This window comes from Rattus norvegicus, chromosome 8 (genome assembly GCF_036323735.1).
Source record: "Rattus norvegicus strain BN/NHsdMcwi chromosome 8, GRCr8, whole genome shotgun sequence".
In the NCBI taxonomy this organism is placed as follows: Eukaryota; Metazoa; Chordata; class Mammalia; order Rodentia; family Muridae; genus Rattus; species Rattus norvegicus.
In genome coordinates this window covers 62176968-62202828 of record NC_086026.1, presented here as the reverse complement: position 1 = coordinate 62202828, position 25861 = coordinate 62176968, and the positions used below count along the sequence as shown (strand labels likewise).

Here is a 25861-nt window from a genome sequence, read left to right as displayed (position 1 = left end):
AAGCACAAATGGAGGCAAACATAGAGATGGAAAATCTAGGGAAGGAAACAGGAACTATAAATGCAAGCATCACCAGCAGAATACAAGAGATGGAAGGAATAATTTCAGGCATAGAAGAGTCCATTGAAAGAACAGATACATTGATTTAAAAAAAGGCAAGGGTAAAAGGTTCCTAACCCAAAACATCCTGGAAATTTGTGACACTATGAAAAGACCAAACCTAAGAATAATAGGAATAGAAGAGGGTAAAGATTCCCAGTTCAAAGGGCCAGAAAACATCTTCAACAAAATCATAGAAGAAAACTTCCCTAACCTAAAAAAGAAATGATTATAAATGTACAAGAAGCTTACAGAAAACCAAATAGATTGGATCAGAAAAGAAATTCTCTCACTAAATAACAAACAGAACATTAAATGTACAGAATGAAGAGAGATTATTAAAAGCTGCAAAGGAAAAAGGCCAAGTAAGATAAAGAGGTAGACCTATCCGAATTATACCTGACTTTTCAACAGAGACACTGTAAAGATCCTGTACAGATGTCTGGAAGACCCTAATAGACCACAGATGTAAGCCCAGACTACATACCCAGCAAAACTCTCAATCACTGTAGATGGAGAAACCAGTTTTATGACAAAACTAAATTAAAACAGTATCTTTCAACTAATCCAGCCCTGCAGAGTATAATAGAAGGAAAATACTGAGACAAAGAGGGTAACTATACCAAAAAAACCAAGAAACAAACAAACAAAAAATCAAAACCCACAAGAAATTAATAAACTCACAGCAAAACCAAAAGAAGAGAATCACACACTCTCAGTAATACTTCCAAGATTAAAATAGCAGAAACTAACAATTATTGGTCATTAATGTTTCTCTACATTAATGAACTTAATTCACCAATAAAAGAGATACAGATTAATAGACTGGATATATAAACAGAATCCATCATTCTGCAGCATACAAGAAACACACCTCAGCACAAAGATAGATACTACCTCAGAGTAAAGGGCTGGATAAGGTTTTTTCCAAGCAAACAAATCCAAGAAACAAGCTGGAGTAGCCATTCTTATATCTAATAAAATAGACTTTTACCTAAAAGTAATAAAAAAGAGATGGGGAAGGACATTTTATAGTCATCAAAGGAAAAATCCACTAAGATGATGTCTCGATTCTGAACATCTATGCCTTAAATGCAAGGGCACCCGCATTCATAAAAGAAAATTTACTAAAGCTTAAATCACACATTGAACCCCACATAATAATAGTGGAAGACTTCAACACTTTATTCTCACCAATGGAGAGGCCATCAAAACAAAAAATAAACATAGAAACAATGAAATTAACAGATGTTATGAACCAAGTGGATTTAACAGATATCTATAGAACCTTTCACCCTAAAACAAAAGAATATACCTTCTCAGCACCTCAATGGAACCTTCTCCAAAATTGACCATATAATTGGGCACAACAAAAAAGAGTGAAATAACCCCTTGCATCCTATCAGGTTGACATGGGTTAAGGTTGGACTTCAACAACAAACACGACAGAAAGCCCACATACTCATGGGAACTGAACAACTTTCTACTCAATGATAACTTGGTTAGGGAAGAGAGAAAGAAAGAAATTAAAGAATTTCTAGAATTCAATGACAATGATGGCACAACATACCCAAACTTATGTTAAGAGGAAAATTCACAGCACTAATTGCCTTGCTGTTATTGTGGAGATCTCATGTGAACAACTGAACAACACACCTGAAAGCTATGGAACAAAGATTAGCAAACACACACATGAAGAGTAAATGGCAGAAAATAATTAAACTCTGGGGTGAAATCAATCAAATAGAAACAAAGAGATATCCACTATGTTAGTCTATGTCTTTTTATTGGGGAATTGTCTGTCGATATTGAGAGATACTAAGGAATAGTGATTGTTGCTCCCTGTTATTTTCATTGTTAGAGGTGGAATTATGTTTGTGTGTCTCTCTTTTGGTTTCATTGCAAGGAGATTATATTCTTGCTTTCTGTACGGCATGGTTTCTCTCACAAAACCAAGAGTTGGTTCTTTGAGAAAGCCAACAAGATAGACAAACCCTTAGCTAAACTCAGGAAAAGGCACAGAGACAGTATCCAAATTAACAAAATCAGAAATGAAAAGGGAAACATAACAACAGAAACTGAGGAAATCCAAAAAATCATTAGGTCTTAATTCAAAATCCTGTACTCCGAAAAACCTGGGAAGTCTAAATGAAATGAATGAATTTCTAGATAGATACCACATACCAAGATTAAATGGAGATCAGATAAAATAAACACTCTCACAACCCCTAAGGAAATAGAAACAGTCTTTAAAACTCTCCCGACCAAAAGGAACCCAGGACCAGATGGTTTTGGTGCAGAATTCTATGAGACATTCAAAGAAGAGTTAATGCCAACACTTCTTAAACTAATCTACAAAACAGAAGCAGAAGGAACTGTACCGAACTAATTCTTTGAGGTCACAGTTACCCTCATAATGAAACCACACAAAGACTCAACAAAGAGAATTTCAGGCCAATTTCACATGTAAACACGGATGCAAAAATACCCAATAAAATTCTTGCAAACCAAATCCATGAACACATCAAAAACAGTATTCACACGATCAAGTAGGCTTCATCCCATGAATCCAGGGATAGTTCAATATACAAATATCCAGCAACACAATATATTATATAAACAAACTGAAAGACAAAATTCACCTGGTCATCTCATTAGATGTTGAAAAATCCTTTGACAAAAGTTTAACACCCCTTCATGTTGAAAGTCTTCGGGAAATGAGGGATTCAAGACACAAACTTAAGCATAATAAGTAAGCCAATAGCCAAAATCAAATTAAATGGAGAGAAACTTAAAGCAGTCATTAAAATCAGGGACAAGACAAGACTGTCAACTCTTCCCCTTTTATTCAATATAGTTCTTGAGGTTCTAGCTAGAGCAATAAGACAACAAAAGGAGATCAAAGGGATACAAATTGGAAAGTAAGAAGTCAAGGAATCACTATTCTTGGACGATATGATAGTATACATGAGCGATTCCCAAAATTCTACCAGAGAACTCCTGATGAAAGTGACTGGATACAAATTCAACTAAAAAATATCAGTAGCCCTCCTTTATACAAATGATAAACAGAGAAAGAAATTAGGGAAACAACACCCTTCTCAATAGCCACAAATAATATAAAATATCTAGGTGTAACTCTAACCCAGCAAGTTAAAGATTCCTACAACAAGAACTTCCAGACCCTGAAGAAAGAAACTGAAGAAGGTATCACAAAATGGAAATATTTCCCATGCTCATGCATAGTTAGGATTAACATAGTGAGAACTGCCACTTTACCAAAAGCAATCTACAGATTTAATGCAAGCCCCATCAAAATTCCAACACAATTTTTTTTACAGACCTTGAAAGAACAACTCTCAACTTCATATAGAAAAACAAATAAATAAAAACCCAGGATAACCAGCACAATCCTGAAGAAAAGAAGAACCTCTAAGGAATCAGCATCACAGACCTCAAGCTGTCCTACAGAGCAATAGTGATAAAGCTTCATGGAATTGATACAGGAATAGGCAGGTTCATCAGTAGCATAGAATCAAAGTCCTAGAAATAAACGCATATACCTATTAACACCTGATTTTTGACAAAGAAGCCAAAATCATACAATAAAAAAAAGAAAGCATCTTCAACAAATGGTGCTGGTCTAACTGAATATCTGCATGTAGAAGAGTGCAAATAAACCCATATTTATCACCCTACACACAACTCAAGTCCAGATGAATCAAGTACCTCAACATAAAACTAGATACTCTAAACCTAATAGAAGAAAAAGTGGGCAGGAGCCGTGAACGTATTGGGACTGGAGATAATTTCTTGAACAGAATAACAATGGCTCAGGCTCTAAGAACAATTGATTAATGGGACCTCATGAAACTGAGAAGCTTCTGTAAGGAAGAGGACACTGTCAACAGGATAGCACAGCAGGCTAAAGATTTGGAAAAGGTCTTCACTAATCCTACACCCAACAGAGGACTAATATCCAAAATAAAGAACTCAAGAAGTTAAACTTCAGCAAACCAAGTAACTCAATTAAAAAATGGGGCATAGAACTAAACAGAGAATTCTCAACAGCTGAATCTCAAATGACCACGAAGCACCTGAAGAAATGCTAAACATCCTTAGTCATCAGGAAATGCAAATAAAAACAACCCTGAGATTCCACCTCACACCAGTCAGAAAGGCTAAGATCAAAATCTCAAGGGATAGCTCATGCTGGCGAGGCTGTGGAGAAAGGGGAACACTCCTCCATTGTTGATGGGAATTCAAACTTGTACAACCACTCTGGAATCAATCTTGTGGTTTCTCAGACAATTGGAAATAGTTCTACCTGAAAACCCAGGTATACCACTCCTGTGTATATACCCAAAAGATGCCCTATCGTATCACAAGGACACATACTCCCCTATATCCATAGCAGCTTTTTGTTAAATAGTCAAGAACTAGAAACAACTCAGATGTCCCTCAAATGAGGAATGGATACAAAAAATGTGGTTCATTACACCATAGTATATATAGCTATTAAGAACAAGGATATCATGAATATGCAGGTAAATGGATGGAACTAGAATGAGGTAACCCAGACCCCAAAGGACAGGCATGATATGCACTCATCTATAAGTAGACATTAGTCATAAAGTACAGAATACCCATGATATACCCCATAGACCAAAAGAAGTTAAATAAGAAGAAAGGACCAAGTAAGGATGCTTGAATCATACTTAGAAAGGGAAACAAAATAGTCATAGGATGCAGAGAAAGAGAATTAAATGGAGGTGGTGCTGGTAGGGAGGCAGGATCAGGTGCAGGGAGAGACAGGAGAGAGGCCCAGTGGGCCAGGAGATTGAATGGAAATCTGAAGCTATCTGAAATGGGGTTGAGGGAGAATCTCTAGGAAGTACTAGAGACCAGGGACCTATAGATTAGGACATCTCTCAATGTCATCAGAGAAGCTTCAATTTTCAGTAAATGCTGATGATCATGGATTCCCACAAGTGGTCAAGACACGGGGAATAAGAGAGTACAGAGTGGGGCATCTATAGCTCACTTCCTCCCTTGCTCCACTTTCAGTAAGTATCAGGACACTCTGTAGGACTCACACAGCTCTGCTCTGTGCGTAAATGGTACAGATCATGGCCAGGGACCTTGCAAAGAGCCTCTATATGGGACTGTGCTGCTGACTGTACTATGATTAGGAATCTCAGTGGCTTTTAATGTCATTTTACAGGTGACTATAGATGTTAATCCTTGGGATTGAAGACAGATTATAATACTGACTTTGGATTCCTTCTTTTCCCTCCCTAAAGTACTTTTTCTCCTCATTCTCTTTCCACCTTCATCTAGTAAGTTAGGTGCACATCTTTTCCTAGCTGGTCTCAACTACATAGGATCAGGGGGTGCGTCTTTTTCATGTCCATGTCTTCGCCATCTTAGAATCGAATGGGTGCATGGTGACATTGTATTCATCAAATTATGGAAGAACTGATGGGAGGGGAGAGCACATAGACTCAGCCTGGCAGGCAAACTAGTATCGCAAAATTGAGTAGACTGTCAAGTGGGTTACTGGAGGGAAAGAGACGGTCATCTCTCAGAGTCAGCAGCGAATAGTCATGTCCCCATACAGTCTCTGTGATAGTTGGAGATTACACCGGGTCTTTGTCAAAAGACTGAGAAGTGAGAAACATTGGAAATTAAAAGTTTGTGATTATGGCTATATGTCCTCCAGTGGGTCCCTGAGATGCAGGGAAGCCTAGAGGGACAGGTTTAGTTGGGATGTGTCCCCATGTCTGTGGCTGTTGTAGTCTGTACACACTGGCCAGCTGCTATGTCAGGCATTACATAAGTTCACTATACATACTAACCCCTGACACTGACCCTGTGAGGAAGATATCTCCCCTTACACTCTTATACTGGGGTTACAGACGTGTGTGACTGTGGTCAGCTTTTACATGACTCTAGGAATCAAAACTGTAGTATTTTCACTTTACCAACTGACTCCCCCCACTAGCCTCTGACCTATGTCTTTTTTTAACCCAGTCGAGTTGTATATGGAACTTGACCGTTAGGCCTACAGAAGCCTGAGGTAAGAGGGTAATCAGGTAGTTGGCTCCTACAATATGTTTATAGAGTATCACTGTACATATTAGACAGGGTTCTATTAAATAACGTGATCTTTAAAATTCTAGGGCATTTGTCTTTTTTGGGGGTGCGTATACGATATCTCTGCCTTTGTATATGGGGAATTGTATATGTGGAATTGTATATGATGGCAAGGCCAGATTTTTTTTCTTATTCAAAAAAATGTGCTCATTTTCCATTACTTCCATTATTAACTAGACATTGTTCTAGCCAGAAGCACATAGCCATAGCTGCCCATGAGGATGCTGAAGGCCCTGCTCCCATGGCCTTATACAATACTGGTGACTGGGAGAACACATGCGAATCTGTAAGTCAATGCTAATGATGATTATTACAGAGATTTAAAAGAATAGGGTCCTCTCAAATGCCATCTTTGAGGAGGGAATGGGTGAATAGAGAGTTGGATCAAGCAACGCGGAAGACCACGAAACTATCTTTCAGAAAGAAAGAACAAGAGTGAAGACCCCTTTTCGTTTTCCTTCAGGAAATGTTGTCCTATCCTTTTTCTGCGGGGGAGGAGGAGTGTTCCAAGAAGGAGCCATAGGTTCAGCTGTTCTGTTTATTATCCGTTGCCATTTAAGAATTCTTCAGTATCTCAGAGAAAGGCACAGGGCTTCTTGCCCTGGGAAAGACAAATGAATGCTGGAGGCCAGGCATTTTTATCCTATGACTCACACACACACCAGACTGCTGCAGCAAAGTCTTACTTCCCTTCCGTGGAGTTCGTTGGTACCCAGTGTCCAGTTTTGGTTTTCTAATGCATCACGGTGAGTTTGCCATTTCTGCAAAGGCTCAGGCAGGCATACGCGCCCCTGTAGCCTTACTTTTTAGCAATACTATATTTTACCTGAAAGCACAGGGTTTTTATGGATTTTTATGGCCTATTGCCCCAGCAGCATGTAGTTAGTCTCTCTCATGTTTAATCGCTTGCCTGCTGCATCTGTTTTCTAATACCTCAGGTGTGAGAGAGGTTTTGGGAGGAGTAAGGGCTCTCTCTGGTCAAGTTCATCAATCACTTAATAGCAATATAATGTCTCTTTGGGGGTCTCAGCTTACCCATCTGTTAAACATCTATAGATTTTTCTTGATTTTAAACTGCTCTTCCACTTGGCAATTGGTGAAATATAGTTAAATGACCATAATTAACCTGGCCAATGGGTGAGAGATGCTCAAGTGCCTGGTGAGTTTACTCTCTGATAGAGGGTTCATCTGGCCTTGCTGGTGGAAACATCCATGCCAATGATCACTCTCTCAACCTTCCTGGTGGCAGTTAGACACTAGTTTCTGGATCCTGAGAGGGATATCCATCCTTTTCCTGGGTCCAGAGTCTGGGAGAAGAAAGGGAGTGTCCTAACATTATACCAAGTGGCTTACAAACGTGGTGAGTGTGGCTTGTGAGAACACCAAAGATGCCTGGAAGCTTAGATCCCTCACTGGGGCGGCAAGGTGTGCCTTTTGGAAGTCTGAGGTCTAGGCTGAAATGGTGAAGTTCTCCAAGGGTAACCACCGACAGTTTAGGAGGCAGTGATGTAGCACTGGTGCTAGCAGCAGGCTGTGCAAAATAAGCAGACCCTGCAGACCCATATGACTGAGAGTTAAACAGTTCTTACGTTGAGCATTTCAATTCCTTCTAAAAACATTGTAAGAAAGAAGATTCTTTTTTTTTTTTCATGTCATAATTGGCTGCTCTATTAGTTGCTCTTCTCACCGCTGTGAGGGAAACACCTGACAGAAACATGTAATGAAGGAAGGACTCATTTTGGCTCAGTTTGAGGGTATAGTTGATCATAGTGAGGAAGGAAATGGTTGCAAGGGCATGAGATGGCTGATTACAGGGCATTCATAGTGGGGAGGAGGGAGAGAGAAGATGGAGTGAGTGGGAGGGAGGGAAACAAGAGGAAGGGAAAGAGGAGAAAAGACAAAGGAGGAGAAGTAGGGAGAGAGGAGAAGGGGAGAAATGAATGAGAGAGAGGGGAGGGGGAGCAAAAGGGATGAAGAGAGAAAGACAAAAAAGGTAGTACTTGTCACCTCCTCTTTATTCAGTCAAGAAATGTCCACGGAATGGCATTGCCCCCATTTAGGGTGGTTCTTCCTGCTTCAGTCAGCCTAATCTAGACATGCCCAGAGGTGTGTCTCCTAGGTGATACTAGATCCTATCAAGTTGACAGTCAATATTAGCGGATTCTGTTTAATAAGTCCCTATTCTGTCTTAGACATGCTATAGCCTCCTCATACAGCTAGTGTCCCATTTAATCCTCCAACCAAACTAAATAACCAAGAATTCATGTCATCCACTTGAGGAAACCTCAGGAGTCTGGAGAAGTTACTCAGTGCCCTCCACACAGCAATGCTGAGGCAGGAATGGTGCTACACAGAACCTCGTAGATGTATTTTTATTAAAATGTTAAAATATTTCCAAACTCTTAGTTACTAAACAGTCACTACTTCCCCCCCGCCCCTGATCTCCTCAAGCTCTAGGGATCTCCCCATGATTTAACAACTAATTAATGCCAAGCATTAGGTAATACTGCCAGAACCTTGCTCTAGCCATTCTTAATTCTGATCCGTTGATGCCTGAATGTCCAGTTCAACTTGGGTTCAGGAAAAATGGACACTCAGAGAGATTAAGGGGGTTACTTAGGGTCCTACTAGAGCTCAAGTGCAACTCATTTGCCTATAAATTGAGTCTTGTCAGTTTGCTTTATGACATAAGACTACAGTATCTTTTAGGGAATGAAGTATGAAATAGTGGACTTGTCAATTTTATATTTTTCACTAACCAACCTTTAAACTTCAAATGGTTTATTTCTCAGCAGACAATTTAATATACACTCCAGCTTCTGTGGTTAGAACCCTGATGCTTTTATCAGATAGAACTGTGTAGGGAAAGAACCATTGCCAGTTGGTTCTGATACTGTGCATTTGTGGGGCTTACTATATGTTTGGGTGGAAAATAGCACAAGCTTATAGAAAGAGTGTAGGCTTTTGTCCTCATGCCTAACTCCTTTGACCTTAGCGAACATTCTTTGGGTAGAAAAGCCCACTGGCAGAAATGTCCTTGAAATTCTAACCATTGTAATGACACCGCTGCCACCAAGTAAGACTATTTCTGAATGTAGAATTCAAAATTAGAGGAAATAGTTCCAGAACCAAAGAAAGATCTACAGGCAATGAATGTCTCATCACTATGGAGCCTCACAGATGCAAAGGAAGTTACATTCCTATTAGCCAAAGTGTGTTAGGTGCCTGCCCTGACCCAGGTTATGGGAGGCTCTGAGCCAATCTCTCATTGGCCAGAGAAATTTCTTTCATACAGACTGAAAGGCTAGAACAGTAGAAATAATTATAAACACTAATATAGATATTGTGGGACTTGAGAATGGGAAGGGGCTATAAAAGTTAGAAATTACTACCCAGCATGCCTGAGCACTCTTCCTGGGTTAGCATGATTCTCTCTTTCTTACAAAACAGAATTATACACTTTAATTTTATGTTTGTGGGCGTTTTGTCCACATGCATACCCATGTTGACCAGAAGAGGCTGCCATATTTTCTTTAACTGGAGTTAAAGGTGGTTGTAATTCCTGGGACATGAGCCCTGGGGACTGACCCTGGACCTTCTGCTAGATCAGTGAATGCTCTTAACCACTAAGCCATCTTCTAGCCTCAGGATTCTCCATTTTTCCCCTTTAGCTTGTGTATATGTTTATGAGGGTGGTCATGTTGGTGTGTGTGTGTGTGTGTGTGTGTGTGTGTGTGTGTGTGTGTGTGTGGTCAGAGGACAATCTTAGTGATCATCTTTGGAAATACTACCCACTTCCTTTGAGCAAAAGTCTCTTATTGGTCATCAGCTCACAAATTAGGCTAGACTGGCGGGCTACCCCAGGGACTCTCCTTTCTGTACTTTCACAGTGCTAGGGTTATAAGTAGATGCTACCATGCCTGACTGTTTATGTCCATTCAGGGAAACAGACTCAGATCTTCATTTGGGAGAGGCAAGCACTTCACTGAGTGAACTCTCTCACCGATTACTATTCATTTTTCTTTTTCCAAGAGAAAGGACCAACACTGATTGAACCCAAATTTGGGTCTTACTGTATTGGATACAGTGGAAAGATAAAGGAGTCAAATTATCCCAACTTGTACCCAAAATATCATTTGAATAATGACCACAATGTGTAGGCTGGTTAGGGGAGGATAAAAAACTGTGTTTGGGAAATACTGGAGGTTTTAGAGGTTCAGTGGCTTGCACTTCGTAATAAGACCTAGGGTCAGCTGCAGAAGTGAGGACTCTTGGTCTTCATGAAGTTGCATGCTAGACAGCTAAAGTGTAGAGGACCCAAGGGTTGGCTGAACTTTCATGGGCAAGGCTTTGGCTGGGGGATGAGGGAGCCTTGGCGAAGAAGCCAAGGCTACTGTGAGATGTATAGAGACAGATGGAGAAGGGAAAGTTGAAGAAGTTGAAGGTCTACAGTTAGAGTGAATAACGCACAAGAATGAAGGCGAGAGAGGTGAGTGTTGAATGCTCTGCAGGACTTTGACACATTGAGCTGAGGATGGGAAAGAATTAAGCTGCCCTTTGTTTTCTAAACATTGGCCCCAGTGAAGTTGATTCAGAACTCAAGATGGAGTCAGGTGTAGAGTTCAGGCCTACGGATGTGCTTTGGTTGAGGTTCCAAAAGGGATGTGGAAGACATCGCCTATGTATTTTTGAATGTTTATCCTTGTCTATCTGGGCAGGAGGAAGGATCGCTTCAATCCAGAATCCTCACTCAGGATTGCAGAGCTCATATACCATGGAGAATCCAACTTGGGTAGATTCCTTCCTAGAGAGAATGGCGCACCCTATTCTAGCCAAAGGGTGCAGACAGTGGGGTTTCTCAGAGCTTGCTCACATGTATTAAGCAACCAAGTTATTTTTTTCCTTTTCTGGAAAAGTCCAGGCCTACCCATATTCAATTAGTTCCAATTCCTTTCAAATGTTGAAAAGCTGAAGAAGGGAAAGAAGGTGTTATCTGTTATCACAAATCCATATTTGCAGGAGGACCTTCTGCTAATGTTGATTCACACTTTGAGTTGTCTCAGGGTAAGTCTAGAAGTCTCCTTCTAAGTAGAGGGACTCTTGAGAGATGTTCCAAAGGGGATGCTCAATGTATGATTGCAGAGTTGCAAGGCTTTGACCTTCGTTGTCAATGGCAAGATGAGGCCTCCATTGCTTCTGTACTGATGTCTCTTTCCCTAGTCTTCTGCTTATATCCCTGCTGTCTCTAACCACTCCCATATAGCAGTGTGGTCACTAATATCTTGCAGCTTTTTCAACTGGTGTCACTTTCTACAAAATCTGCCTTGTCCCGTGCATCCTTAAGACGATTGCAACTCTGTTCAATTCCACCAACACTTCCCATTTCCTAGAGGATAGGATATCGTCCTCAGAGTGTGGCATCCAGCATCTTCCATTATATGGCCAATGCCCTTTCCAATTTGACTTTACTCTAGAGAAATCTTTTGTAGCCAAATGGACCTGCTGAATGCCATTCATGCAGGTCCTTTCTCATTTCATTTTTGATGTCTTCCCTTCCTCTTTGCCCCCACCCCACCTCTGCTTTCTGAATCTGATGTGTGTCATGATATGGAGATTCTCTAAAATGAACTCATGCATCCAGATACTTGTCAACACATCTTGTGTTAATACATTGACTTGACAACTGCTTTAATCGTTCTTGGCCACAGTAACAATAACAGCTAAATCATCTATGCTAGTCACTATTATATTTTATTATAATATTTTATTTATTATACTTAATGAATCTAACTCAAGTAACAGTATTTTAATACAAAAATGGACAAATATATAAATATAAAATATATATCCTCTGGGTTTGGTCCCCAGCTCTGAAAAAAAGAAAAGAAAAAAAATATATATATCCTCGGGGTTGGGGATTTAGCTCAGTGGTAGAGCGCTTGCCTAGCAAGCGCAAGGCCCTGGGTTCCATCCCCAGCTCCGAAAAAAAAAAAAAGAAAAAAAATATATATCCTCTTTCCTTCCCTCTTTCTTCTTTTTCCTTCCTTCCTTCCTTCCTTCCTTCCTTCCTTCCTTCCTTCCCTCCCTCCCTCCCTCCCTCCCTCCTTCCTTCCTTCCTTTCTTTCTTTTTCTTTCTTTCTATTTTTTGTTTCTTCTATGTTGGACATAAAAATTGCAAGGCAATCAGGACATAGTAGCAACCCAAGGCAATTGTGATGCAGTAACAACTGGGTAATCACAAGATGGTAGGGGGGATAGCGAATCACTGGAGATTTAGTGGCTTAAGGGAACGCACATTTATCTCACAGCTCCTCACAGCTTCTCTGAGTTAGTGCATGGCATCACCGTGCCCTCTGCCTGCAGGCTCACCAGACTGAAAAGCAGGTGTCAGCCAGAGAGCATCTCATGAGGCTCCGTGTTCTTTTCTGAAGCTTCCTCGTTCCTGGAAGAGTCAGTTTCCTTGAGATTGTGGAACTGAGGTCTCCATTTTCTTGCTAGATGCTGGCATCGTCCTCTTTCATCTCTCAGCATGTTTATCCCCATTGTCCCCAGGGAGGGCACATCAAGCCCACACCACATTCCCTATCTCTTACTTTCTTTTCTGAAACCAGCGAGGGAAAACTTTTAAAGAGTGCCTGTGATAAGGTCGGACCTGCATGAATGCTTTCTCTTCTGATTAACTCCAAGTAAACTAATTAACAACTTTAATTACACTGACAAAAATCTTTTTGCCTCATAATTTAGCAGAGTAGCAGTAATGCTGTCTCATACTGTATAAACCCTGGAAGGAAAACATAGAAGAGTACCACCGCAGGTTATTTTAGGATTCTGCCAGACTCTAGAATGAGCAATTCACTTACTTTGGGGCTGGAATGGAAGGATGGAGCTGTAAGCTTCTCCAAGGAAGTGACGGGCAAGCACAGGACTAACAGTTTACATTAGCTAAACAGGAGGAACAAGGGGGGAGCATGAGCCTGGAAGAAAAGGGCTCCAAACCAGTATGGTAGGGGTGATGTTTGGCATCAATCGGTGTTTTTATTTTTTTGTTCCTGAGTCATTTTTTCTCTACTGAAACCTCGAGTTCATTTCATGTTTTTTTTTTAACTCCAATTATTGATGTTTCCTTTGTACTGTAACCCATCCATCCATTCCAGGTGGCAGCTGGGACAGCCTGGGCTTGCAGCTTCAGGGAAGAGATGGATAATATACAGCTTCTGTGTTCTAAATCAGACATTGAAAACTCACAGTAGAACCTGTAGATCAAAAGCAAAAGCCTTTTTTTTTCCAGTCTCAAAAGTTGACCCTGAAAGACTCAGAATGTAGAATTGTAAGACTATAGATATGTCAGAGCCAGTTTTTCCAAATGAGAAGGTACAAAGTGTTTCTGGAAGAGTAGATGAGAATTGACAATAGAGTGAGGAATGGTTTGGACACCTTGTATAGAGTCTTGCTTAGGTGGGGATAATAGGCACCTGTGGGGCACAGAGAACTTACCCTCTGAAGTTCTGATAGGAGGGTCTCTTGAAATGGGAATTAGATGAATCCACGGGAAAAAAGGCACCCAAATTTGTTTGCTGCCCAAGGCATCACAGGGTTAACATGATCCAGTAAGACTTAGAGATGTTTATACCTTCTTCATAGGGAGGAAGCAATAGGAGATAGAGAAACTTCTAGAAGAAATGTTAATTATTTTTAGAGACAGTGTATTGGCCTGGGACAAGGCTCACATGGGTTCTGGGTACCATGTCATCTCTAATCTTCTTTCCAGACAGACACACCAGTTTGCCCTGCCTATTGAGTCTTCTGGGAAGAGAGTTTAGACACAGACTGTTAAAAGATCTATCCTTTCAAGGAGACAGGGGAAAGCCCCTCCCAGTAGTTGAAATTCTTAGTTTAAAGTTTCAAATGGTATATTTTGGGGTTTTGTTTCCCAAGCTACAATATACCATGCAAATGGTAGGGAGAGCTGAGACTTGCTTTCCTGTTTGGGGTCTTGTCAATTGTTGGTTTGATCAGAGAAGGCATTTAGAGATGGCTGTGGGTGCCATCTGGACAAAGGGTTCTGACTCAACATGAGGCTTTCTTCCCGTATCAGTGAAGTTGGGTGTACATCAGTGGAGGGACTGGGTTTGAAGATGAGGTTCACCAGGGTGTGGAGGAGTCAGGTCTCCTAAGAACTCAAGACCCAAAGCACCGATTTACAAATGGGAGTCTCTGGTGAATCATTAGAATGGGAATGCTCATTCGAGTAGGGCTGGGGGTGGGGGAGAGGCTAATGCCTTTCTTGTCCACTAGCCTGGCCCAAACATTTGTTAGATGCTTTAAAATTGAGCTACAATACTTTTTTTTAGCTCTAAAAATTTAAATTACAATTGTTTATGTATTATATCTCTGTGTGTTTGTGGGGGTCAGATGCTTTAGTGTGTGTGGAGATCAGAGGACAATTTGTAAGAGTTTGTTCTCACATTTGCCTGGGGATCTAATTCATATCATTAGGTTTGGTTGTAAGCACCACCCCCCACCTTCTTGCTATAAATGAATTTCAGTTCTTAGAAGAGGAAGCCAAAAATCCAGAAGAGACCTAGCAAAGCCTCCTCTGACCAAGGGAAAACTAACTTGGCTAAGACTGAATAACCACCTTTAATTAGAGTTGGACCTTGGCTCCTGGAAATCCCATGTAACCACAGAAACATGAAGAACATTCCATTCCTAGACATCTGAGATTGTGGCCTGGGAATTTGCACCTGTGGTATATGTCAGAACATGGTGAAGTCATTATGTCTAAGGAGTCAGCATATACCATGGAGAAAGGAGAGGTACAAATCGGACAAGCTGAGAATGAAGCCTGGCAGGGGCATGGATTTCATTTGGCGAAGACGAGCTCTTGGACACGCAGAGCCTTGTAGGACAGGAAAGGAATGTGCTGAATGCTTTTCTAAGAACATACTAGGGGAAAGTAAAGCAAACGAAGTACCATTCATCTGTGGCATCCTTCAGGGGGCTCATGATGTCCAATCTGCAGATGTACGTCGAGGCTCAGGGATATTTAAGGCTTGGTCTCCGCATGTCCCTCAGAACTCTTTGATCAGTGGTGGACCACATTTACCACAATGGTTTCGTCATATGGTGATATAGCCCAGGTGTATGGTAGATGCTCCTGTGCAGGTGTGTGAAGTTCACTCTGTGGCGTTCACACGGTGCTGAAACTGCTTAGGGATGCATGGCTAAGACTGCCACTTGATCATTATACCACGGATGATGACTGTAAATTCAGATTGCCGCTAGCTGGTGGGACAGGGAATGGTCTTTGTTCTTGGCTCTAATGCAGGCATTTCTCACTGCATACTGGGCTATCTCAGTGGTAGCTTTTTGGACAGAGGGTTTGGCTGGCCCAGTTGTGAAGATGGATTTCAGAGAACAGGCTACAGAACAGGAATTGAAACCCTGACTCGGGGAGCGGCTGATACAGGCTAGATAGAAAGATCAGATGGACGATGTGAGTAAATGTAACCCAGAGTTGTTTTGAAGGGGACGATGTTTAAGATGGAGCTTGTAAGTTAAATACATTTCTAAGGTTGTTTTTACACTAACTGATTTCCGTTCTCTGCTTCTGATGGTTTGAATTGCCTTTTTCATAAACCTGAAGCCATTAAAAAAGTCATAAAATATTTTTTAAAAATAACCTTAGGCCTTTTTACTTCTGGCAGGTTTATTCAAGGACAGCTAGTTCTCATAATTGGGTTCCAGAAGGTATGAGTTCTACCTGCAGTATTTTTAAGACTAGGTTTAACTTTTCTGATAGGAAAATTCACGTAGCCGCTGTTGTGCTTGCCATACATGCAGAGCACCCCGACTGTTCTCTTGTTACATATGGAGAAAGAACAATGAAAGCCATTCCCGAGACGTCTGAGGTTTACCCAATCATATGCCCACACTCTCATGGAGTGTCTGGCAAGACATCTGGGACTTGCTCTCAGCAGTTTGCCATGAGCAACTGGTCTCTACTTCCAAGGTAGGACAGCACTCACCGCCATGCCAGTTTCCTGTTTCTAAGACCTTGTCACCACATGAGGCTTTGCTGATGAAGATGAAGATCCAGGTTTTGGGTAAACCTTCAAGTTTGTTGGCTGCAAACAATAAACACAGTCAGTTACTGAAACTGGGCAGCATGTAGATCTTAGCAACATTGAAGAACCATTGGAGTCCTAGAATTAATGCAATCTTTCTCGGAAAACATGGAACATTAACACTTCAAGTGCCCAGGGTAGAATCTGGTTGGTCTAGAAGATATGGACTTCGTCCTCTCCTCCATGCATCGTAGTCTGTTTTCGGAAGTGAGTCTCAATCTGAGTCAGAGGAAGATCTCATGAGATGTCTACGAGTATGACCTGGGGATGAGAACAGATCCAGCTCAAATTCTAGATGTTTTCATTTATTTCTTCACAATTATTTACTAGGAATTTTTTCTGTTTCAGACATTTTATGCTTTCAGGCATTCAATAAATGTGGTTTTTGCTTTAAAAGAAAATCATGGAATATAGAGACAGTCCCTTATGTGATTCTGATAATCAGGTTTGTACATGAGTTAAGAAAGGGCTTATTGTCATCCACCTCTTTCCTTTGCTTTAATTCCTCCTTAGGAATTAAGGAAAACTGTGGAAACTATAGAGACTCCCTAAGGAAGAAGGGGTTTTAGGGCAAGGAGTGGCTTGCCAAACTACCAGATTCAACACTAAGTTTGAGTCTTTAAGTACCAATTTGTATAATTCATGTGTGTGTGTGTGTGTGTGTGTGTGTGTGTGTTGTGGTGTGTATGTATGTGTATGTGTGTGATGTGTATATATGTGTTCATGTTTGTGAGTACAGATATGCACATGCCTGTGTGTGAAGGTCAGCAAACACCCTTGGGTATTGATCCTCTCCTTCCACACTGTTTGAGTCAGGGTCTCTTTGTCTTCTCTGTGCTGCTCTAGCTAGTCTGCAAGCTTCCAGGATTGTCCTGACTCAGCCCTCTAACTCATGGTAGGAGTGTTGGAGTTACAGATGTGTACTATGATGTCTGGCTTTATGTGTGTTCAGGGAATCTGAACTTGGTCTGAATTTGAATCTCATTCAAAGACAAAGCTTTAGCTACGGAGCCATCCATCTCTGTACCCCAATTTAAAAACAAACGGAAAGTGAATACTGACACACACTGAAAGCTTTAAAATGTCTTAGAACATTCATTTCTGACATTAATTCACTGGAGGTATTCTGGCAAGAGAAAAAATGAAATGTTCAACATAGAAGGTTTAAATTTTGGGAATGGTCTGAAGGCCCAACAGGACCTTGGTTAAGTGTATTATCTGAACACATGCAGCAGTCAGCCTGATGGTTAGACTCAGTTGTAAGGCATGTGTTAGTTACACAGAAGGGGGCTAAGTGATATACAAGAAGAGAGAAGGAGCTAGAAATCTCAGGACTAACCTAGGAGAAGCGACACATTTTATTGTTTGGGTTTTCAACAATAGAACTGTTGTTTCCATAATTTGTAAAAAAATATTAAAAAACCTTAGCAGTGCTGGTCTGTACTCGGGCTGGCCTGGAACTACAATCCTGCTCATACAGCATATTTCTGCTTAGCGTTCTGACCTTTGGGTCTGTGGATTGCAGCATGGTTGTCTTGCACTTTATGGCTGTGCCCACCTATAAGTAAGTGCACACCATACATGTCTTTCTGGGTCTGCATTACCTCACTCAGGATGGTATTCTCACGCTTCATCTATTTGCCTGCAAAATTCATGATGTCTTTGTTTTTAATAGCTGAACAGTGTTCCATTGTGTAGATGTACCCCATTCTTCAGAATCTTTATTCTGTGGGAAGAAAGACTGAGGTTCTTGTGCCAATAAGAGGAGCTTATCCCTGGAAAGAGATTTTGCATAGATCTGACAAATCAGGTCACCCTTCAGGAGAGGCTGGAGCTTAGCAGTGATGTTGGGTGGGACGCCATTTTAACCAGGTTTGCTTGGTTATGTGCACCTTCTGCAGAGTCTTTAGAAATAAACCCAGTAGCTTCTTATTAGACCATTTAATTAAATAGCAAAGGATGAGCTGTAATTAAAACAACAACAACCATCACTACCTGGTAGCTATTCTAAAGGCATCTGCATTCTTCCTCCATACATATCATGAAATTTGAAACCTCAGATGTCATGAGTAAAGAGTACCTACCAAGTTCACAGGCATATTAGAAAACACCAATGAATGCCAACAAACTCGTCAATTAGGACAGCATTTAAAAAAGTATTTCTTATCATTCAAAAGCATTTATTAAGTGTGTGTGTGTATGTGTTTATTCAGCTGGCCATATGCATATCATGACATACATGTGGAAACTGAACACAATTCTCAGACGTTGATTCTCTTCCTGCAGGGCTTAGGTTGGTGGTAAAAGCTCTTACTGGCCCAGCCTTCTTCCTTGGGAGGGCACCATTTTGAAGTCATGAGAAGTCTAACTCAAAGACTCTCTCCATGGAGAAATTTACTGGCCAGCACAGCTGAATATATCAGGGTGGGAGTGGCTTCAGGTGAGATACCACACACCTGCTCAATAGAGACACCTTGGAAAATTGTTCCCTCTGTTGTCTATCTGAGCTTGGTGTCTCTTGACATGTAGTTCTAGGTCACAGGGTGTTGCTTTCCATCACAGGAGAAACCAAAGTAAAAGGCCCTTTTGTTATTTCCAGCTGAAAGGAGAGGCACTTCCTCACTTGAAGCTGCAGGAATAGCTTTTCGTGGTTTGATGGATCTGATAGTTCATGTTCACAGTCAACCTTGCAGCCTTGGAAAATGAGGTATGTTTGTCAGCTTGGGTCAGTCATCTCCCCTTTCTAGAACTCAGGCTGGGCCAAGCTACATGGCTGGGAATAGCTAAGAGGTGGGTTTCAAATGGAAATTTGGCTATGGAGGAAATTTGGCACTCCTAAAAGGACAGGAGGTGCTGCTAAATTGCAAAAGGCAGGTGTTTCCCGCTGTGGTTTAATTTGTGTTCCCTGATAATGACAGAGACCGATTTTCATGTTTATCAGCTTTCCCCCTTTGTGTGTGGTGACTGTTCAAAGTTTTTCCTCATTTGTAAAAGAAAAAACCTCCATATTATTCCTGGCTCCTTTTGTCCTTTAGATAGCAATGTTTGTCAGTGATATGTGCTGCAGAAATCTCCCATCTGTGGCTGGCCTTCTCACTCTCTTAGTGGGACCTTCTGATGAGCAGAGATTTCTAATTGGAATAGGCTACCTTATCTGTGTGGTCCCCCTTGGTTGCTACTTTTTAATGTCCTGGTTAGAAACTTTCTAATCTCAAAACTGTCTTCTGATGTTTCTTCTCTCACAGTGCCCTTCATCTTTAGGTCTACAGTCCTTCTATAATTGAATTTAGTAGATTAAAGTGCTTAGGGGTTTCTAAGGAAAAATTTTACATTGCAAATAAAAATCTAATTCATGTTCATATATTTTGTGTGAATCACATTTGTTAAATTGTGCTTTCCTTTATCTCAACCCCCCCTGCCACACACACACACACACACACACACACACACACACACACACACACACACACACACACAGAGTCTCATGTAGTCTAGGTTGATTTCTAACTCATTATGTGGTCATGGTTGGCATGATTTTGAGCTCTTGCTTGTCCTGCTTCCCCCTTCCAAATGAGGACATTACAAATGTGCAGAGTCGCGCCCAGCCTTTTACATTTATTAGCTAATGCAAAGCTTTTGGTGCTATTTCTTTCTCATTCTTCCTTTCCCTTTGAAAAGATGTATTTCCTTTATGTGCATGTGTGTTTTCTCTATGTATATATGTGCATGCAGTTTCTGTGGATAAGAGGGTGTTGGGACCTCTGGAACCAGAGTTGTAGATGTTAGTTTTCATGTGGGTGGCTGCAACCCAGCTAGGGCATTACAAGAGTAATAAGTGCTCCTTCCCACTGAACATTCCACCATCTCCCTTTACGGTATTCTTAGCATATATGAATGCACAAAGTAGTGGGTTTTAGTGTGCAATTCTCCTTTTTAGGTTGGGATTCGTAAACAGTGTCTCTATCATAGTCACTCAACACCATTGTATGGGAAAGTGAGCAGGGACGATAGAGAAGAGAGTAAGTGTGGCTGTGGGCTAACGAAACTGTTTGTGGACTCTGGTCTTTGCACTTCATAAAGTTCTCATGCACCACAGAGCGCTTTTTTTCTGTGATCCTTTCAAAGTATAAGAAAATTATTCTTAGCCTTCAAGATGTACAAAAATAATAGCTAGATTAAGCCTGCTAGCCATCGTTGATACTAGCTCCATGATGCCCGAAACAGTACTTTCTTTTTTATTCCAAACTTGGTAATTTATTTTTTTCTCTCAGTCCATTCTTGGATGTCTTAGAATGTTATTAACTGTATATTTGCATTTATGTGTGCTAGTACCTGTGATGTATGCACACATTTGTGTGCTGATACACATGCTCATGAACGTGTGCAGAAGCCAGAAGAAAGCTGTGGGTGTTCAGGTAGCATGGTCCACATTACTTCTGTGAGACAAGGTATCTCACTTAAACTGGAGCTAAACTGGCAGCCATCCGATCTGAGGGTCCCTGCTGTCCCTGCCCTCCGACAACTCTGAGTTACAGGCACATGCGACCACACAAGGCTCTCCCACTGTAGGTGGGAATTTAGACTTAGGTCTCCATGCTTTTGTTACCAGACTCTTAGCCACCACCACAGCCTCTCAGGCTTTACCTCCGTAGAGTGGCTTTGACTCTACTGTGGTTTATAGTTTGCTTAGTTTCTACTTCACTGATATCTGGTTTTAAACTTTATGATTAAAATGGCGATATTTAGGTAATCAGCTTTAAACATTATGTAATGCTGTTGCTGCTGATACGTGTGTGTGTTTGTGTGTCTCTGTGTGTGCACACATGCTGTGTGTGTTCTGTCCTTCGACCTTTTCATGGATTCCATGGATTGAACTCAGGTCACCAGGGTCAGCCATCCCTCTGGCCCCCAGGCTAATCAGTGTTAAACCTCTTCCTTTAAATAGAAGAATTTCAACTCAAATTCTCTCCCTTGCTGTTAAGCATTAATTTAGATGTATCCTTTACATTTTTAGTATGCGTTCATATTCATTAAGTTCACAGTGATTTAAATTTTGCCTCGTGATTTCTTCTTTGACTTAAGGATTATATAAGAGTGTGTTACTTAATTTTAATATTCTTTTATTGATGCCTAATTTATTTCTGTGGTGTTCAGAAACTCTACCACACATGATTTTAGATTTCTGGGATCTGCTGAGGTATTTTATGGTGTGTTTATTATTTTTTTGTTTGTTTTTGCATTGCCACGAATGCATTATCTAATAGAAGAAACTTGGGGAGTAATATATTTGACTCACAGTTTTGGAACTTGGTGGGAAAGGCATAGAGAGGCAGCTCAGATCATGGGTAGAGGTCTCTGTCAGAGGCTGTTCACACCATGGCAGATGTGGAAACCAAGACCAAGGCAGGAACCAGAGGCTTGGTATAACTATCAAAGGCCCACTGCTAGTAACCCCAGCTAGGCCCTACCCCTTAAGGGTCTCATAGGCTCCCTAAGAAACGCAACCATTAAGGACCAAGCTTTCAACATGACCCTGTGAGGGGACATAGGTTCAAACCAGAACAGTACACTGTGAAGTGTATCTCAGTGAACATCAGTGTGTACTTGAAGGTAATACTTACTTTACATACATTGGGATAGAAATCAGGCAAAGAGGGTTGGCGATTTTCTTAACATATCCTATTTCTTTATTAAAATTTGGCTCAGTTGTATCAGTTCTAAAGATGTTTTTGGATGTGTCTGTTGCATCCTGCCCCCAGTTAAACCTCTCGCTTGTTTTCACTTTTGCTACGATGCCCATTAGACCTAGGGTCTTATTATGTGGAAGCGTCCTACACTGAGCTGTATTCCCAGCCAGACCCTCATAATTAGGAACACTGTGATACTTTTCATTAAGAAATGTTAAATTTCATTTCTAGGTGTAAATTCAAAAGCCAAGAAGGCAGGACTGTGAAGAGATATTTGCACATGAATATTTATAGAATCATTTACTGTAGCCCAAAGGTGGAAACAGGGTAAGTGTCCACAGCCAGACGGATGAATAAACGACTGTGTCATACGGGGTGGGAAGCCGAAGAGATGGCTCGGCAGTTAAGGGCCCACATTTGATTCCTACACGGAGGCTCACAACTGTCTGGAAATTCAGTCCTTGGGGATCTGTCCTTCTGTTCTGGCCTCCTAGGGCACCAGGCAAACAAGTGTTGCAGAGAGATGTAACTGGGCTTTTGCTACTCTGTGGGTTCCTCTTTCTTCCACCTCTCTCTACCCCTTTTCTTTCACCCTTTCAACCATCTAAAACTAGATAAGAGAGGGAAAAGGGTAGAAGGGGAAATACTGAGGGGGTGATTCTATCATTAGACCACCTCCTGCTGATTAGGGGTTTGATCTTTGCAGTCAGGATATCTTATTTCTTCTTCTCATTTCTTCTTTGTGAAGTGCTACTTAACAAACCACAAACAACCAACCTGACAACGTAGGGCTCTAACATTTATATCAAATGTCTGAAACGCCACACACTTGCAAAAAGTGTCTGAAGCTGACAAAATCACGTCCCTGGGAGGCACCTCTGTATCCCACACCTGGGATTAAAACAAAACCATATTCCCACAATATTTTTGTGTTTTTAAAAGAAACTAAAATTACAAAATTCTCAGTACAGAGAGACATGCAGGACAAAAGCCTTTGCAAAAAAAAATTACAATGAATGTCTAATTTTAAAATATGGTATACATATGCAATAGACTATTTATTATCTACCCTTTGGAAATTCTAATATGGTATAGGAATTCTAATGTGGTATAGCACAGCTAAATCTGAAGGGTATTGAGCTAAGTGAAAAATGCCCATCATGACAGACAAATGCTGTATGTTTGCATCTCTATGAAGTGATAGAGAGGTGAAATATAGACAGTGGCATGATGGCTGCTGAGACTCTCAGATAGGAGGCAACAAGGAATATGTGTTTAATGGACAGAGATTCATTCAAGGAAGATCCAAGAGCTCTGGCAACTAACAGTTGTGATGGCTGCCCATGTACACTGCATGTACACTTACTGCCCCTGGGCTGTGCACATGAAGATGCTCAAGACGTCAAACTCCACTATGTGTCTTTATGTAAAACACATGCACATCGGTCATGTATCCTCTCATTTCTACATTGTCATATGATTGTCGTCGATCTCACTTGTGCATAGTTTATGAATTCTGTACAATGTGATGCTGTTATTCTGATCACAATTTCTCTGAATTGCTTCCCTGTCTCTTCGTCATTTCTCTCAGATATTTCAATTTTACATAGGTTAGAGCACTTATTTTTTCTAAATGTAATTAAATGGACAGCTCTGTTAATTAAAAATTGTTCTCTTCAGTATAATTTCTATCATTTTGATTTCTAGTTCATTTACCCTTTATTCTGTATGATGTAAGTTGTTTTAAGCTCTTTTGATGAAAAATTTGATTGACGAATTGAGTGTTCTTTGATAACTCATATATTATTTGGTGATTCTGTTTGCTCTGCACTTAGTCTTGACAATCTTCCTCCCAACCTCTATCACCCCTCCCTATAGGTTTTCTCCATTTGGTGACTTTTTCATTTTAATATAATTTCATTTAAATATAATTTTTATATACAGAGTTTATCTTTGGTTATTTCAAAAATAGTTTCTACTTTTTGTTCAGATTTTCCATCGGTTCAAGCAATAGCCACCCTTTAAGTATGAATGTATTTTGTTATTGTTCGAAGATTTATTTTATTTTTATTTTTTTGAATTTTTAATTGATTTAGTTACAGCACTCCCCTTTTCTTTTCTTCCCCCAAATCCCCTATCAGCTACTCTCTCCTGAAACTTACCCATTTCTCCCCAATTCTCAAGTTGATGGCTCCTTTTCTTTAGTTATAGTTGGTGGATATGTGTGTGTGCATGTGTGTGTATGCACAAATATGTATAAAATACAATATGCTAAGTGAGTGAGTGTTTCTGTTATTTGGATATATATGGTTTCAAGGCTGACCACTATGTGCCTTAGTGCACATTTATGCTGCTGTCTGAGTAGCCAGAAGAGTGTGTTGGAGCCCCTGGAGCTGGAGGGATTAAGAGCCACCTTCCATGGGTGCTATGCACTGAACTCCGGTCCTCTGCAGGAGCAGCAAGCAGTCTTCACCGCTGAACCATCGCTCCGGGCCCTTGCACACAGCTGCTTTTGACTTCCTTCTTATCTACTAATGCCAGTATCGTCTTCTTTATCAATGGCTCTGACTTCTACTTCTCCTGATTGTGAACTACTTTACATGTCTATTTTTTGAAGATAATATTTTGAAGATCTATATTGAAGGAGTCTTGACTGTTACTTCTTTAAAAATTAATTTTGAATTTTGTTTGGGTAGGTTACTGGAAGATCTTGATTCCTATCGTAGGGTACGTCTTTCTTCCTAAGGGATTCTGGCCTCCCAAATGGACGTACTAGGTACTGAGAAGACTCTTCCAGCCTTTTTAAATCTTCCTTCATTTCTCAGTCTCCAAAACCTGTTTGCTCAGCACTGTGTACACACACTGCCCTTTGGGCAAAGACCTGACAGAAACATCTGTATTGTGATCTGAGACCCCAGTCTCACAAAAGTTTTGGATGCCAGCACCTGGTCTCAAATGTGTCAGCTTAGCAGAGTGAGCATTCTCCTGTGTGACGACTGCTCTCCGTCCTGTTTTTCTAGACAGCATCTCCCCACATCTCTTATTCCCACATCTCTCCGGGACTCTGCCCCGTGCTTTTCACGTCTGACCTATGAGAATGCCGGTCTCCCACGTTGCATCCAGTTTCGTATTTTGTGTAGTAGGGGAACTAATCCATTAGTGCCTCATGCTTTCAGAATCAGCTGTTACAAAGGTTTTTATAAATGAAAAATAATTTTATTGCTGGTGTCATTTTTCAACACCATATTTGTCTATATGCTCCTATTTTAGACGAAGGTAAAAGTCAACAGTATTTGCTTATGTTTCTGTAGTCCTCAAATTTTGTCAAATAGAGGGATTATCTTCTTAAAACTTTCAGATGCTTCGGTATGGATGAGGCCTCATTCTTCATTTTTACCAGCTACACAGGGAGGTGTTTCACAAGCTTAAGCTCAGATCCCCAGCTTCCAAAATAACGTATGTTCTGTTGGGTAATAGCTTATCTGAGAGGAAACCTCATGGAATTCAGAGCACGGTTCTCTGAGGGTACAATAATTACTTTATTAGACTGGCTCATCCTCTTCTTTCTTTTATTTTATTTTATTTTTTTTTATTATTAACTTGAGTATTTCTTATATACATTTCGAGTGTTATTCCCTTTCCCAGTTTCCGGGCAAACATCCCCCTCCCCCCTCCCCTTTCTTATCGGTGTTCCCCTCCCCACCCTCCCCCCATTGTCCCCCTCCCCCCAACAGTCTAGTTCACTGGGGGTTCAGTCTTAGCAGGACCCAGGGCTTCCCCTTCCACTGGTGC

At 40.8% G+C, this 25861-nt stretch overlaps 1 long non-coding RNA gene across 10 annotated transcripts in view; it reads left to right on the top strand.

The window, feature by feature from the left end:
• LOC108351705 (uncharacterized) overlaps nucleotides 1-25861 on the top strand; it is a 53552-nt gene that overhangs the window by 5133 nt on the left and 22558 nt on the right. For 8 of the 10 annotated variants that reach the window (XR_005488190.2, XR_005488187.2, XR_005488185.2 and 5 more), the window contains exons 3-4: nucleotides 18982-19089; nucleotides 22301-22396. This is a non-coding gene — a long non-coding RNA (uncharacterized LOC108351705). The remainder of the gene's footprint in view (nucleotides 1-18981; nucleotides 19090-22300; nucleotides 22397-25861) is intronic. The other 2 variants (XR_010054184.1, XR_010054183.1) reach the window with 1 other exon arrangement.